Source organism: Chlamydotis macqueenii, chromosome 3 (assembly GCF_036417535.1).
Source record: "Chlamydotis macqueenii isolate bChlMac1 chromosome 3, bChlMac1.mat, whole genome shotgun sequence".
NCBI classification, from domain to species: Eukaryota; Metazoa; Chordata; class Aves; order Otidiformes; family Otididae; genus Chlamydotis; species Chlamydotis macqueenii.
In genome coordinates this window covers 80,990,834-81,006,539 of record NC_141558.1, presented here as the reverse complement: position 1 = coordinate 81,006,539, position 15,706 = coordinate 80,990,834, and the positions used below count along the sequence as shown (strand labels likewise).

At 40.3% G+C, this 15,706-nt stretch overlaps 1 long non-coding RNA gene across 1 annotated transcript; it reads left to right on the top strand.

Moving 5' to 3' along the window:
- Nucleotides 1–13,686: 13,686 nt before the first annotated feature.
- Nucleotides 13,687–15,536, top strand: LOC147601327 (uncharacterized). Its single transcript, XR_015258020.1, has 2 exons — nt 13,687–13,795; nt 15,260–15,536. It is a non-coding gene; the product is annotated as an uncharacterized LOC147601327 (long non-coding RNA).
- Nucleotides 15,537–15,706: the final 170 nt, after the last annotated feature.

The window sequence follows — 15,706 nt, the reverse complement described above, 5'->3', positions numbered from 1 at the left end:
GCATGAGGGCATGGTTTATGTATGGAGCCTGTTGTTTTACAGCGGGGTGTAATGACTGACCCATTGCCTGGCTGAGGGCTCTTTTTTAATGTTAAACACCCATGGAACTACGGTGGAAGCAGCCTCAGTTGGCTAAATTTCTGAGAAAAGCGCATCACAATAGCACATTAGTCATCCTTGCTTGATAAAAACAAGAACGATGAATGAAAAAGCCTAGAACAATGTAGATCTCTCAAGAGCAGCTTATATTGAAAGAGCCGGGTTTTTTTTTGTTGTTTTTTTTTTATTTTTTTTTTTTAAAGTGTATGTGAAGACACTGCTGCTACTTGAAATACTTGAAAGCCTCTCAGTTTTAGGTTTCAAAAACTACAGACTCCTTGGGATTACAGGACCGGTAGCAATGGTTGACTCAGCCCTTTATACTTTGGAAGAAGAGGAACAAAATTCTGGCTTCTGCCTTGGCATGAGGCATCTGACGTGTCCTTGAAAATAACAAAGTAGAAAAGGTCTGCCTGCTCTGTGTAAACGTTCAAGAGCACACAGCATTTTCTGGGCGAGCTGGGTGTTTGTCCTGAGACACCACATCCTTCCATCTCCGCAGCTGTGCAGGTCGTTGCTGCCTTCCGGCGCAGCGCACGGTGCACTTGCATTGCATGTGGGCAGCGTCTGGAGCGCACCAAAGGCTCTCTAAGTAACTAATAGTGACCGGTTGCACTACGGTGAATGAACGCTGTTAGTCTTTCTCTAGGTCAGTGTGCAATAAAGGGTTTTCCAAGGCTGATTAAACGGCGCAATGCCAGATGTTAGGATCTGTTGGGCTGTATGTAGGTCTTGCGGGGGGAAAAGCAGATCTGATGACTTATGGAAAGACTTTTGCTCATAAAAGTAAAATAGATACTTTTTTTTTTCCCTCATAGTTGTTGGCAGAAAAAAAATAGAAGGAGCTGTAGAAGCAAAGTGATTATTTGAGCACTGGGTATGTTAGCTGGGCCATCAAGATGAGAAAGCTCTGTAATTTCACAAGGAGAAACAGATCAGTCAGATATAAGCCAGCTTTGCAGGAAAGTGGCAAAAATGCAGCAGTGAAGAGACAACAATCTACCTACCAAGTGATGCTCATAATGCTGAAGGCACCAAGCTCAAATCTGTAAGTTCAAAGACGTAACACTTGGTCCTTCATTCCCACATTTGTTCATCCAGCCTCTTTGGTCCTGTGAGCAAAATATCACAGTGTGACTTGCTTAAAACTGGCTGATGAATTCACTGGAATATGAGGAGTTCCTTAAGAATATGAAGCATTTTTACATGTAATATGATTTATAAGTTTGCTTTTCTCTGTGTGACTAATTTCATTATAATTTCAAGCTGTGATGTTACACAACAGAGAGACTCACCCTCCGCTGTTACAGTCCCTTTTATTCTCTGCCTCTTATTTGGTTTGCCATTGAAACTTTGGGACAAATGCCTCAAGAAATGGTGCAACAGTCTCTCTAAGGCTTTGGAGGCCTGGACAAAGCAATGGAGAGAACATGCAATGTACAACTTGTGCACTAGGGAATCATGAAGAAGACATTCCGTTATTGTTTTTTGTTTTCTGAGTAAAATTACAGTTGTAATTAAATTAAAATGCAGAACTCAGGCTTACGAGGTGTTCGGTGCCCTCTGCTCCTTCTGACGACAGTAGGTCTAGAGAGTGACAGTTCAGCATTTTTTTTTTTTCCCCTCCCATGGCTGTATACCACAGTGGTATTTATTCCAATCCTGAGATGGCATTTAGATTAAGCATTTGTAATCCAAGTCTCTAACGCTGCTGAAAAGACTAACTCCAAGGCAGATAATAAGGCTATGAGAATAAGCTGCTGCTTGAGATGAGTGGAAATATTGTTTTAAAGGCCTATGTGTGTGTCATAGGAATTCAGGACTAGATCTGGGGCTTTTTTAAACTGTCTTTTAATAATGCTGGGTTATAATTAGGCATGCTCTATGTTTGTGTTACACTAAAATATAATTGATTATAAATGAGTCTTGACATGTTGTGCTTTTTAGGAGGTCGCTACTCTTTAAAGAAAACCTTTATATAGTTACAAGTGATGTCTCCTAACATATAAATTTCCAAATATGGATTAGACCTTCTGATATAAAATAATTTGGTTTATGCTCAAGCAAATAATAAGCTCACTTGTCTGATATTAGGCATTAAAGTAGGATTAACTAATGGTGTCTCAAAAAAAAAAAAAAAAAAAAGAAAGGAGCAACCCTTGAATATAAATTCAGAAGGGCAAGGTTTTGTACTTTATGTATGGTCCCTATTCTTATTTATGCATCTCACCTTAAAAGCCCACAAGGACCAAGACAGCCCCAGCAAGAGTCTGGGCACAGGCACCTACTTACAAGAAATGTCAGTGGTGCAATTTCTGTTTCAGAGGAACTGAAGGCAATACTAAGCCTGCTGGTAACTGAACAGGTTCCATAGGTGTATATATCACCTGTTGCCTCCAGTGCCACTGGAAAAATCTTATTGCTGCTTATTATGCCTCTGTCACCAAAAGAGAAAAAGAAGCAAGTGGGAGGGGAGGAAAAAAAAAAAGTTTGCCTTCACTGTTCTCACTGCTCTTTGTATGATCTTACCTTTCAATTCTGATGTTCAGGGGGCTGCAGAATGACACCATTGCTCAAAAAACCAATTTTGTTTGTGGATTCTTCCCTTACTTAGAAACATAATTTTTAGATGAAGGAGAAAATTATTTCTTCTACTAAAAATTAGTAGGCTGGAGTTCATTGTGGATACAGGCAAAACTACAGAATCTACTTAATGGAATGCATCTGAGTTTCCATGTCCTGTGCAGAAATGAGAAAGCAAGAAAAAAAAAATGTGTCAAGCTATAGTGATGTCAATGTGATAGATTAATTTCAGAGAATGACTGGCAGTTTTAGGGAGGAAGAATTTTTTTTTTCTTTAATCTGAGTTAGAACATGAGCAGTTGCAAAGCGATCTTAAATCTAATGAAACAAAGTGTGGGACCAAAATCTGCTAGTCAGCAATGAAAATAAAAATAATTTCTGACACAAACACTTTCAATTAACAAACCTCAGCATAGTAGATGGATCTTGTCCTGTTTGAAAGTACAAGGTCTTGTATGCCTCTGCAAAATGCACAAAAATGGGCTTCTACAATTTCAGTACTTTGACAAAGCCTTAAAAAGAGCTGAAAATGAGGGAGTCCTCGCTCTAAACGTCAGCAACTTGGCAAGGCGCTGGGCTGCTGGCATTAACATCAATGCTAGTATTCAGCTGACATCCTTGTTCAATGTATCTTTCTTACTGCAACTGGCAAGGGACAAGAGCTATTGTGACTGCAACTTTGAAAGCAATATTTAATTAAGTAAATTGATGTGCTCATTGGGAAACTGCAAATCATTTTTATGTGGGCTTTTTTTTTTTTTCTTTATTAAAGGCTCTTGAAGGGATGCTCTTTGCATTCAACAAAGTTCTGTCTTAACAATAACTGCTTAGTGGTTTGCATGCTTCAGCTCTCTGTTTGCTTGGTGGGTATCAGGGCAGAGTTTTTCCTTTAAATTTATGCATTCTCCACCTTCAGGAAAAAATACAATATTACATGGTGTTTGACTTGTGCTGAAGGTACAAATCATCCTTTTTATTAAAGACTGAAATGTTGTCCAGTTCTGCTTAGGGACCTGAAAAAGGAAAAGAAAAAAAACCAAAACATTTCAGTGGGTTGCTTCCTCACTGCTTCCAAAAAAAGTTTTTACATACACAGCACTCATGGAAGTGAAAAGGAGAAAAATGATAACATTTTTGAGGGGAAAACAATTAGCAGCTTGTGCAGGGAGATGTAATCATTATCCTCTGTTTGGGAGAAACCAAAATGTGAACACTAAAGAGTTAACCACAACATGGAGAGCAATTTGTCTATTGTTTCTCTATTAATATCATTCACCAACTTGCTACTCATCACCTTTTCCAAGTAGTCTCCCTATAGCAACAAATGGCGCCATAGACAAACCAGATGCAATCTCGTCTCTGTTTTCTTTTCATAAGCATTTGCAAATTTGTTAAAAAGAAAAGTAAGAGAAAGTAGGGAAAAAATGTTTGTTTTGTAGAAGCAGCACCAAGGATCGCTGAGCACAAGCAACTATTTTTGCTGTAAACCCCTCTCCTGATGGGCGTCCACATTTCTGATGTATGATTTGATTTCCTTAAAGGATTTGTCCTGTGTCATTGAAATGAACCTAGATTCCCTTCACAGCAATCTTGATGATCCTGAGCTTGTATTCTGAATAGTTAAAGCATACTGTTGGAGCACTAGGTCCAAAATTGGACTCTGTTCCTCCTCACCTTCGGTTTACAGCTAATTTTTAACTTCTCTGTTTAATTCCAGTTTTCCGCTGTGACATATCTGCACATAATCGCTGCATGCATGTTTTTCTGTCTGCAGCATGATAGCGTGACTGCATGGACTGTTTTTTTCCAGCAATGTTACTCAGAGTCCTTAAATTTAAATCTTCCCTTTACTAGGTAAATCTATTATTTTTCCTTAAAAAGGAATCTATTCCTTTTCTCCTTTTTTGGTCTCTAAGCTCCTTTTAGTTGTAGCTGACTTTGAAATATATAAAGCATTTATCTTTCTTTACATGGAGAAAAACCGTATGCTTTATTTGAATGTAGGTTATTTCAGTTTTAAAAAAATTACCACTGTCCTCATTTTAACAGCAGATTTCTAGATTTTTTTCAAGCATAAACAATTGTTATATATATAAGAGTTACTTATTTTTCTTTGATGCATCTTTTTTGTACCTTAGGAAATTTTCAATGAGCAGCATAGACTAGGCCCTCAGATTGTGGGTGAATGCTCGTCAGCAGTCCAGGTTGAACTTCTGGAGACTGGTCACACAATGAAGCCGCCCTCCTCCTCCATTCAACGACAGAACTGCAGCAAAGGCTAGCCAAAATGGACTTAAACCAGTTGTTCTTCTGCAGCAGCAATTACTGCAGCTGTTACAAGGAAGTTAGAGGATCATCAACTGCAGGAAGATCAGTTCAGCAATTGTGAATCCTTGCTGCCACTCATTTCTCAGTATGGAGCCTTTAATGAATGGAATTAACTTGTATTTCTATAGAAAATACAATTGAGGCAATATTTTACGTTTGCCACCCAGGTGCAGAAAAACTCATTAGTAAAAAGAAAATTAACATTAGTTCCTTCCTGTCAATAGCACAACAATTATATTCAAGTTTTTCCCATCTCATTTGATGATCTGCATATATGTATGTGCATATAGGTTGGTTGGCCTATTTAAATAGTAATGGGAAAACCTGAAAGCTTATTGCCTTATATGTAAAACTTTTTGAGAACTTCTGTCACCTCTTTCACAAGTGGGGAGCTTTGCCATATCATGTTAGCGGACTGAAACTCTGCTCCATGTTGTTTGCCCCTAACACTGAGAATCTGCTGAAAAGACGGTCCAATTTCCTGCCTGAAGTTGCATTTGAGGTATCTGTGGCTCTTGGTGTTAAACAGGAGGAAAAAATTTACGCTTGGATAGGTTTTCCTGACTTTTGAAGAACATCTTGTCTCCTTATCTGTTACAGACTGTGCTGTAAACACTTCTTTAACTACTTCCAGAGCTCATTTCCACAGGCACAACATTTGGCTACGCCATCTGATTACCACCAAAACAGAGGAAAACAGCCTTACACCATCGCTTTGTTGCCTGTGTTATACTCTGTTATCGTCCAGACAGTGTTTACAGGATGCCACAGTTAACGTTGCCCAGATGCTCTATCTGTGGGAAACCTAGAAACCAGGCAGCACTGACCACCAGTGTTTTCCAAATTCAACTGTCTTATCCGAGGTCTCGCCTGTTTGGGCGAGCTGGGGTCACCCCACAGCCCGGGTGTGCTGTCAGTTAGCCCTGACAGGAGATAGCACTGCTGAAGATGTTGAAGTTTGTGTTGTTTAGGCCACTTACAGCTTTTCAGCAAACGTTTTAGAACAAAGTGATGTGGTCTCCCTGGCGGCTTGTGGACCTAAGAGCATTTTTTTAAACATAAGAATATGATAGGAATACTGCCTCTTCTCTTACTAATGGTATTTAGCTTGTATTTTACTTTGGTCATCACTTTTTGTGTTTGAGTGTACTTTTTTTTTTACATTTTACTATACCATACTCGTGCTGATGATTACTAAAGTCAGTAATATCAGCTTGCTTTTAATGGCACACATGAAACAAGTTGTTTTGTTTTTTTTTTTTTTTGGCAGATTTTAAAGTTTGTTTATCACACTCGTATACCGACTAATCCTAAGCATTGAAGAAGTAAAACTATTTTAAGCCATGCTGAGGCGATATTTGAAGTGAAATACGCGATCAGACTATGTAGTGTCATTATAGATTCATGCTAACGGTATTTTACTGAAAAGAGTTAATATTTTTCATAAAATAAATACTTCAGAAATGGTCACATTCCACCAAGTTCACACCTGGAATATTAAAAAGAAAAAAAAGAATAACTTGTAGCAACTTCATAATTTCCTACAAACTGTGTAAAAGGCACAAAAATCTCTGGCCTACACAACTTGTAGAAATGATACATCTGTTTTTATGTTTGTGGTTCTTTTAAAATATGCATTTAAATTGAATCATCCCTTTTTGAAACTTTCTTTTTAAATGGGTTCTTTAGAGTTGTGTATTTTTATTTAAGAAATTTTTTTTTCCTGAAGAATTTGTATTTTGTTTCCTATGTATTTTGCACTTCTTATGCAAGAAACTTCTGCGCACAGCACACCAACCACCCCATTACCTGGGGTCCTACTTTGCTTTTAAGGGTGTGAATAGACGTTTCTTCCTTTAAGGGCTGGAGGTAGGGTTCCTTTTAACTGCTTCATATCCACATTCCAAAACCTATTTAAAAACCTGAGTCTAAAGTCCAGCTGACAGTGAACTCTATTTTCAGCTGAAACCCCCTCCTCCCCCGCCTCACCACACGCTGTTTCTGCTGCTGGTCCACTTGTGATAAAGACCAAAACTGTTGTTTGGCTGACATGCAGAAGGAGTTGTTTATCAAAAGGAGGCTATTCTAGGAGGATATGCTCTTTAAACAGAACAATGAGGATTTTGAAGATAACCAAATCAGTACTACATAGGTGTGAGATCTGTTTTAAATTGTTTCTGGGCTGGAAAGTAGGAGGGGGCCCCGGGTGTGTTTGGCTTTGAATCCCTGGCTTGCAAGTGTGAAATGGCTAAATCCAAATTAGCTGCCGACTGTGCTTTGTGCTGCAGCTCATGCGTATCTACAGGGCATGAGCACAGCACCTGGGGAGCATGGAGCTGGGGGTGCCAGCGAAGGGGCCTCTGAACATCCCATTTCATTTTATGATCCGGCTGTACTTTGAGCCTTCACCCAGGGGTTTTTTGATCCGTCCTGGGTGCTGCCTGGTTCAAACGCTGATTCCTAAAAGCAGCTCTACAGGCAGAGCCATCTTTTACTAGTTAGATCAGGTTATAGACACCTACCTGCTCTATAAACTAACTCGTTTCTGGATGTGTAGAGAAGTATCAATAGCTGATAAGAAGGAGGAAAAACCAAGGAACCTTGTGCGAAACTTACATCTGCTGATCCTCTGTACAGAAATATGTGATGCATTTTTGTTTGCTCACGCTTTCCTCAGAGGGTTCTCGCTTTTGGTTCCCATCAAGAATAAAGGTGACCTTCAAAGGCAAGGGGAGGGGGTGAACATTACATTTTCTGAGAAGCTCTTAGATGGCTGTTTCTCTTCTTTCTGAGCTATGACAATCCCTGATTTTCTTTAATGAAAACTTTTCTTCAAATATTTTTTCAGATATTTGTGTTATTTTGGGATAACACCCTAATACCTGACACCAGGTCCAACTGAAAAATCCCCTTTCTCACTTGCTTGCAGTGGTCTTTTGCGGTACAGTGATCTCATTTAAAAAATCTCTTTCCAAAACTAAGAAAGCGTAGATTCCCTATAAATAAAGAAATACCAACCTTTTTTTTCCCCTCTCTTCCCCACCCCCCGCCACCCTGGCCTTGAGCTAACAGCCAATGTCTCTATACACGGAAAGGAGCAGAAAACTTTCTTCTTCTCTAGTGCTGATCATATGCAAGTGATTTATTTAAGGCCACACAGTCAATTGCTTGCAAGAGTGGGATGATTCTCTCTGCCAGCCGTCTGGTTAAAACTTAGCCTGAATACTCTTGAATATTTGCAGGTGGTTCAGAAAAACATCTGGAGGTGCCCACTTTTCCTGAAATGTTGATTGCATTTTGTATGCAGCTGGTAGACATCTCCTGGCCCTAAAATTCAGGAATAATTTCTGTTTTCCCCTATAAGTTTCCTACCTTCTCCCTCCTCCAATACAAATGCAAGCTTAAATTATTTTACATGTGGAAAGAGCACCTGAGTGACCCATGTCTAATATCACTGACACAGTTCGGCATCTTCACTTGAAGCCTGGATTTGTTTCCTTAAAGATTCCCACTAGGTAAACCCAACAGAAAAACTAACCCTTGACAGCTCTTGCTGTTTTGACCATCACCTTTTACAGCCAAGTGTGATGATGTGGAGACTAGAAGGGGCAGTCCTCTTGTTTGTGCTAGAGCCAGCCTTACTGTTGGTTTTTTATTCTGTGCTGAAGTGATGCATTTTCAGAAGCTGTATCACACAACTAGGAAGAAAAAGTGATGCCATGGTTATTCAGAGACGTGGGGACTCACTTTACGCAAACAAGGTAAGTGCTGTAGGCTGATTTTTGCAGTAAGTTTTGCCAGAGGCAGCACTGGCAAGAGTGACAAATAATGAATCCTTTTCTGTGCTTGCCTGAAGTAAGCGTGTCCGTCGCAAGGGGACACAAGCATATCTTGGTCAGCAGTGACAGCCTTGTAGTTTCCTGTGGTGGGCAGTCCTGGTGGAACTATGTGCTGTGCTCTGCTGTTAAAAGTTTGTAGACTGCTTCGTAGGTACGTTGCCTGTGATTTAACCAAAATAAGTCTTATTAAACTGAAATGATTCTGTTTAACTGACATAGATTCCTGAAGTGGGATGGGGCTTTAATTAGTGTGTCGCAGTACAGATTTAGACATCCATTGTTTGCCTTTATGTTTGAAAATGCTGCCCTTGGTTTTTTTTTCATCTTATCCAGGTCAAGAAACCATGCTTCCATTTGGCTGTGTGTTTTTTGGCTTTGTTCTAATAATGCTTGACCTCCCCACATAGATTTAACTGACTGGGAATAAGGTTTGTGCCTTGTTATCGCAATAACTCATATACATTGATAGAGGTGACGGAAACCAGTTTTTATGATAATGTAAAGGGTAGAAACCCTACTTAAGAGGAAGTAGATTCCCATATTTCAAATACCAAACAATTTATTAGAGGAAGCATTTATACCTCACAGTGCTGCTGAAGTCCGGTGAGCACTTCTCTGTTCTGCGGGTACCTGCATGCCAAAGTTTGCCAGCGGATGAGCTCAGTGCATTGGTTGCTGCTGCTTGAACTCTGGACTTGCTTTGCTGATTGGTTGTTTGCTTTAACCACAGCGCTGGATGGAGCCTTTGGAGACTATCGCAATCTAAATAAATAGGATGTGTGTTTGTGTACGTGTCAAAGAAGGGGGAAAAGCTGTTAAGAATTTATTTGCATGCCTTTGAGATGCAGGAGGTACAGGAAGCAATGGGTTTAAGGAAAGGCTAGCAAAATCATTCCGTAGGGGTATAACAATAGGGAAACACAGAGAGTGGTTAGATGCTGTTAGATTAGATTAGTGCAAATTGATTCGGCAAGTGGTGTTTATTTTGCTATTAATCATATAGAGGTACTTAAAGCTTGCGAAAAAAGTCTTATTCCACAAATCAGAATGAAGAATGGTTAGTTTGGTGCATTGCTTTTGGGTTGTTTTTATTTTTGTATGATCCCTAGGAAAAGATTACAATGTTTAAAATATTTTTTTTTTTGAGAGTAAAAAGGCTAGACTAGAACTAAAAAATGAAAGGTGGCAGTAAAGTAGTTCAGGCATGTTAAGTTGCTCTGCTGCCATGATTGTCCCTAGGCTGGATTTTTGTTCTTTTGCATTAGTGATATTTTTCTTTGTGCTTTTCCCCTTGTTATAATTTTAAATGTGGCAAAATATGCTGACTTGTACCAAGTTTTATGCTTCAGTAAAGGAGAGACTGCAAAGAGAAAGAACAAATGAATTCACAGTTGGCTAGAGCTAATTTTGTGTAGTTACTAGTTTACGTCATGGATTTCTCTGCCAGTTAGCTGTTTGAAAGTAAAATAGGAGGCATGGCGTGGCCTGAAACTGAGGGAAAGGTTGGAGTTTGAGGGACAGCTTCTTAATACCATTGCCAAATCACCTCATTTACTTCCCATTTGTAGACATAAAATAGGGTACAAGTCTGATGGCTGCCAACAATTCTCCTCAATACTTGTCATTTCCCTTCAAACGTTTTACTTGCTCTAAACTTTTTCTCCCTTTTTGTGAGGGAGAAAGCTGGTGTAAGACATAGCCATGAAGCATCACAAAGTTTGACAAAATGGCCTGTGAACAAGCATCCCCATGTCTCTAGTGCACCTACTGCTGCTCCCAGTGCTCCCTAAAAGAGCCTGGCTCCAAATGGCCACTCTGCAAGTAGGAGGTGATGCTCATAGCTAGTGGGAACCTTTTCCAGCAGTATGTTCCTGGAGCAGACGATCCCTGTTCCACACCCTTGCCTCTCTTCCCCTTCTCCCTTCTCTGGTACTGCTCTTTTATGCTTTTTTTTTTTTTTTCCTGGTTTAACTACTGCTTCCTCTGAGGACTACACAGATGCACAATTCCATCTTGTTTACAATCTCTCCTAACCCTGCTGTGAAGGGAGGGCTTCTTCCGTTGCTTTGCTCCCTTGTAATGCAACTAAAGCCACCATCAGCCTCAGCTAAAGGAGGGAGATGGTTTGTCGTGGGAGCTTCTCCTGCCCTCCAGCCCCCTCCTGTCGGGTACCTCTTTTTAACCTGCACCTTTAGTTGGGTAAACAGATAACAGGCTTCTGTATTTCTCAGTGCAGGCCTTTCTTGCTGGAAAGGCACCTGTATGACTTTTGGCAAATACATGTGTTTGCCATGGTATTATTTCATTAGCATAGCCATTTCCCAGGTCCTAAATACTGGCCTATGTATCTGCATTGGGTGACTGTTCTGCTTTCTATCTCTTCATTTCTAAAGCAAATTTGAGCTAAGTTTTATGTGCTACAAAAACTTTGTGTAGAGTAGAACTTTCTGGCTTAAGTTAAACTGTAGGATGGATTTGTATTTTTCAGCATTTCTTTGACCCTGTATACTTAGTTTCCAGTTTCCTTGAAAAAGAATGTCTTGTCTCTTTTCCAGTTTTGCTTTTTCTTTTTGTTGGCTGAAATATTTAATAAAAAAGTTACAGCAAGCAAAAGCCATGGGCAAAAGTATAAGTGGAGGAAATTTCATTGACTGAACAGTACAGATGGTCAGATTGGGTGACCTTAATTTTTAAATGTATTTTCAGATCTTCCTCAATTCTTAAATGAATATAATTGTCAAGATTTTTTTTTCTTTGCTTGGTTGAACTGCTTACATTAGGCAAGCTGAAGATAAATCCTTTTCTTGTTCAGTTTTTACTTTCATGATGCTTGTGATGGTGTCATTGTATTTGCTCTTTGGTTGTCCACAGTGTGTTTCATAGTAGACACGTTGCCTGGTAATAAACCAGTGGACTCCCTCTCCCTGTATTGGTTTTTTGAGAGGAGAAAAAGGCAGCGTTCACAGCTTCATTGTGCACTCTAAGTTATTTTAAAGAAGGAAGAAAGGAAAATGAGATGACTATTCTCCCTGCCCCTTTGTAGTCATCTCCTAAACACGTGGTACCATGCTTGGAAACAGTGAGTAATCCTTACCTTCACAGCTCTGCCAGCCTGGGCATTTCAGGTGAGGAATGAAGTGTTTTGCTGACACAGGGCCCTGCTTACTCCAGTGGGTTTCTCTTTGTGCCTTTTGAGATGCCAGAAAATCTAGTGCATAGGTCATGCAAAGGGAAATTAATTTGGTGCCATCTCGTTTCAGCTCCTGCTTATCCTTATCACGTGCCTGTGCCCTCCTTTGAGGGCTGGCAGAGGCTCTGCGGAGCAGCCCGTGACAGGAATAGCAGGGAGGGCTGCTTTGGGCTGAAGCAGAGCTGGCTCCATGCCTGCCCTTGCCACGTGTGCCTCAAAGCCAGTGGTGTCACACTCCCTCTCCTCCTCTCTCGTACTCACAGAGTTTCGGGATCATTTAAATGAGATAGTCCTGAAAACATAGCGTGACAATTTTAGAGGCTGACTTGGGGCAGGGTTTATGTGTTAGGTGCCAGATCTTGCTTGTCTCTGTGCAGTTATACCTCCTCTGAATTTACCTTAGCTGCAGGCAAGTGCTCAGAGTTACAAACGTGACTGAGAGGAGAAGGGCTTGTCTGGGTTGTTTGTAAGGGTGGCATGAGAGGGGTGCATGAGGTGGTTGTGTCAGGTTTTGATGTCTTGGGGCTAGCTGGAGCCCTATCAGTGCAAACTGTATGTAGGAGGCTAGGACAAATGTGGTGAAAGCCACAACAGAAGATCCTCTTATCTCATCGCAATGCACCTGTACCAGGACTTTGCGGTATTGTGGCTACTCAAGTGTGGTTGTAAAACAAACCCCTTCCAGTTATCACAAACCATTCTTCTTTTGGAAGTCCTTCATTGTTTCAGTCTTTCTCCACCTCCTAGTTTCAAACTCTTTAGCATCACACTCTAGACTAAGCATAATAAATCTTGCCTTCATTTTTTAATCTTCTCTTGTTGTGCACTCTCCCCATCCTATGGAGGCCGTGGCTCTCCTTTTGTATGATTTTCCTGCTTTCAAGGTATACCTACTGTTTAGCACTCTTCACATTCATACCATTGCTCCAAAAACAACCTATTTCTCTGTTTCATGGAAATTTGACAGTGTGAAATGGGTGCACTAGAAACTTAACTGTAATCACCTGCTGTTTTCTCTATAGTTACCAGTAAGCAAATCCACTATAGGTATTTGTATCTCCAAATTGGATGTGAAAGAGACATTTATAGCTTTTGAGCCAATCATCTGTTGGTCTGACATGAAAAATAACCTCACTGGAATAAGAACCTTGTCCTCCTGTCTTTGTACTGTTTTCGAATTCATATTGTAGCTACGATAGTTTGGATATTGCAACATTGTCGGAGCCATATGGAGATACCCAAATTTGTCCTAGTCCTAGGTTTGGAAATAGCTTCATTTCATAGAGTTAGCAGCTATAGCTATTTTTGAAAATGTTTAAAGTCTGCACATACCTGGGTAAACTTTAGAGGACCTTTCTTAGCTCTTATTTTAGCAATGTGTTTCAATGGTTACGCTAGTGACCTTTTTCATTATGAGAATTCATGTTAATTCATGGCAAGCCAGAATATTATTATAAACCTCTTGACTGTTCTGTTTTTTAGGGCTTTGAAATGTAATCAAAGGGGGATTTATCTGATACCAAGAGCTGAAACAGTTACCAGCCTTAGGTTTCCTGCCTTTTATTTTTCTAGGAGGTTACTGCCAGAGTAAACTGAAATTGGAGGTGGTTTACGTTAATGCTGCAGCCTGTAGACTGCACTTGCTCAGGAGTTTATCCAGGAGGATCAGCTGATCCCGCTGCAGGATGGTGACCTCTGGCAGAGACACAGACAGAGACAGCTGCTTCAGCTCTCCCAGCTAAACCTGCTTAAGGCGGTGAGTGGGAGTTGTTAATACCATTATTTGTTTAATTGTAGGGCTAACAGATTTTTTTTTTTTTTGTGTGTGCTTTATTACAATAGAATATGTGAAGTAGAAGCAGAGGAAAAAATGAGTGTGCTACCTGGGAGCTGGCTCCCAATTATTATTCTTCTATATTAACGAGAGCCTAAAATGAAAAGTAACTAGAAGCATACTTGGCTTTAAACTTTGCGGTTGTATAGAAAGACAGGTCACTCTGAAACGTCTGGTGTCATGGAGGGTACGCTGCTTTTAGGAATACAGGGCAAGGGTGAATTTTTAATTAGCTTAGTCTTTTTATTTTCCTCCAAATATAGACAGGCACTTAGCTTTCTCAACTTTAGTACTTGAGAACAGGCAGCCAAGTGTACTCTGGGAACGATTTGCTAGGGAAGTCTGTTAGAAGAATGGGAATCCAAAAGTTATTTCTATTTTAATAAAGAGAGGATAAAGTTTTTAATGATGATAGCTTTATGGAAGTGCAACCCTTTCCCTCCACCTCCTCTCCCTCCATAATTCCCTTTATAAACAAAACAGAGATAAACCAAATACTCACTTCACAAGCTACTGCAGGGATCACATTGGCATTGTGTGCTGGCTTGTGAAGTGCTGTGTCCTTGTTTCAATATGCCCAAGCCCTGAAACTCCTAGGGAAAGACACACGTGCTGTGGGAGCTGCCTCCTATGCTCAGGCCCACTGTGAATCTGCAAGTTAATGGTTGTTTCAGGAGAGAAGCTGAGGGCACTTGGCAGTGGAAAGTATCTTGCCCATACTGGAGATGGTGACAGAATTGGCAATGAGGAGATGAGTAGTCATTCTGCAAGGCCTGGTCTGGGGCCAGTTTTCATTTTCATCTTGTTCTCTTTCTGTTTTTCTTTCTCTCTCGCTTTTGTTATTTATACCAATGAGCAAATGTTGCTTATTTTTAGCAGCCTTTCCATTTTGCTCAGGCACTGATCCTAAGTAATGGAATGCCTGCAGCCCTTCCTAGGGCACCATCCTACCTCTAATAAGAGTAGACAGATGCAAGCTTTGGTGTAGGGAGTTATTGATTTGTGTTCAGGCAAGTAGGTGTGTGCAATACATGTAAAAGGTGCCCATGCATAAGCACTCCAACATCTTAGCAAATGACCTTGCATGATCTGCCTTGGGCTGTTGGTGAGAAATTATTTCTTTATGTTGTGTAGCTCCATAAAGCAAACAGCCTTGCAACTTGCTTATTTTAGAGCATATAAAACCAACACTAAAAAAACCAAACACATCCAAATCACATACCCATTTCCACAAACTGAGCAAAAGCAAAGTCCTCCTTCAAGTGCAGAAAGTCTCAGTTCTGGGAAGAGCAAAGTAGATGGGTCAATTCATGGAAGCAGATATAAGAGTTACATAGATAGGAGTACATGATGCAAGTGCCATTTCTTTTTCCTTTTCTTTTCTAGGTCTTGTGTCACTGCATTATCGCAGAGATGTGAAAACAAAGGACAATAGAGTCCTGAGGGACGCAATTATGGGATGACTTCCACTGAGATGTGGATATCCAGAAAGCCTCTGCTTCACAGATTAGCAGCTGACCAGCAGCATCTTCCACTGAGTGTCCTAGCAGCTTTATGTCTACTTTCCTACTTTAGGAGACAAATGTATGACCTTAGATACTGCTCCTCTTCTAAACTCCTTTAGGCTGGAAATAAAATGTAAAGGAGGGTGTATTCAACTTGAGACATCAAAGTTTATCCTTTCCTATCCTTACCCAAAGTTTATCCAAAATAACTTTAGAACCAAGCAGAAGTAGCTACATACTTAAACTACAAGGCAGGAGATGCAGACTTTTATGTCTTGCCCACCTATGCTGGTCCTGCATCTCCCTGAGGTATGAGGGATTTGCTGGG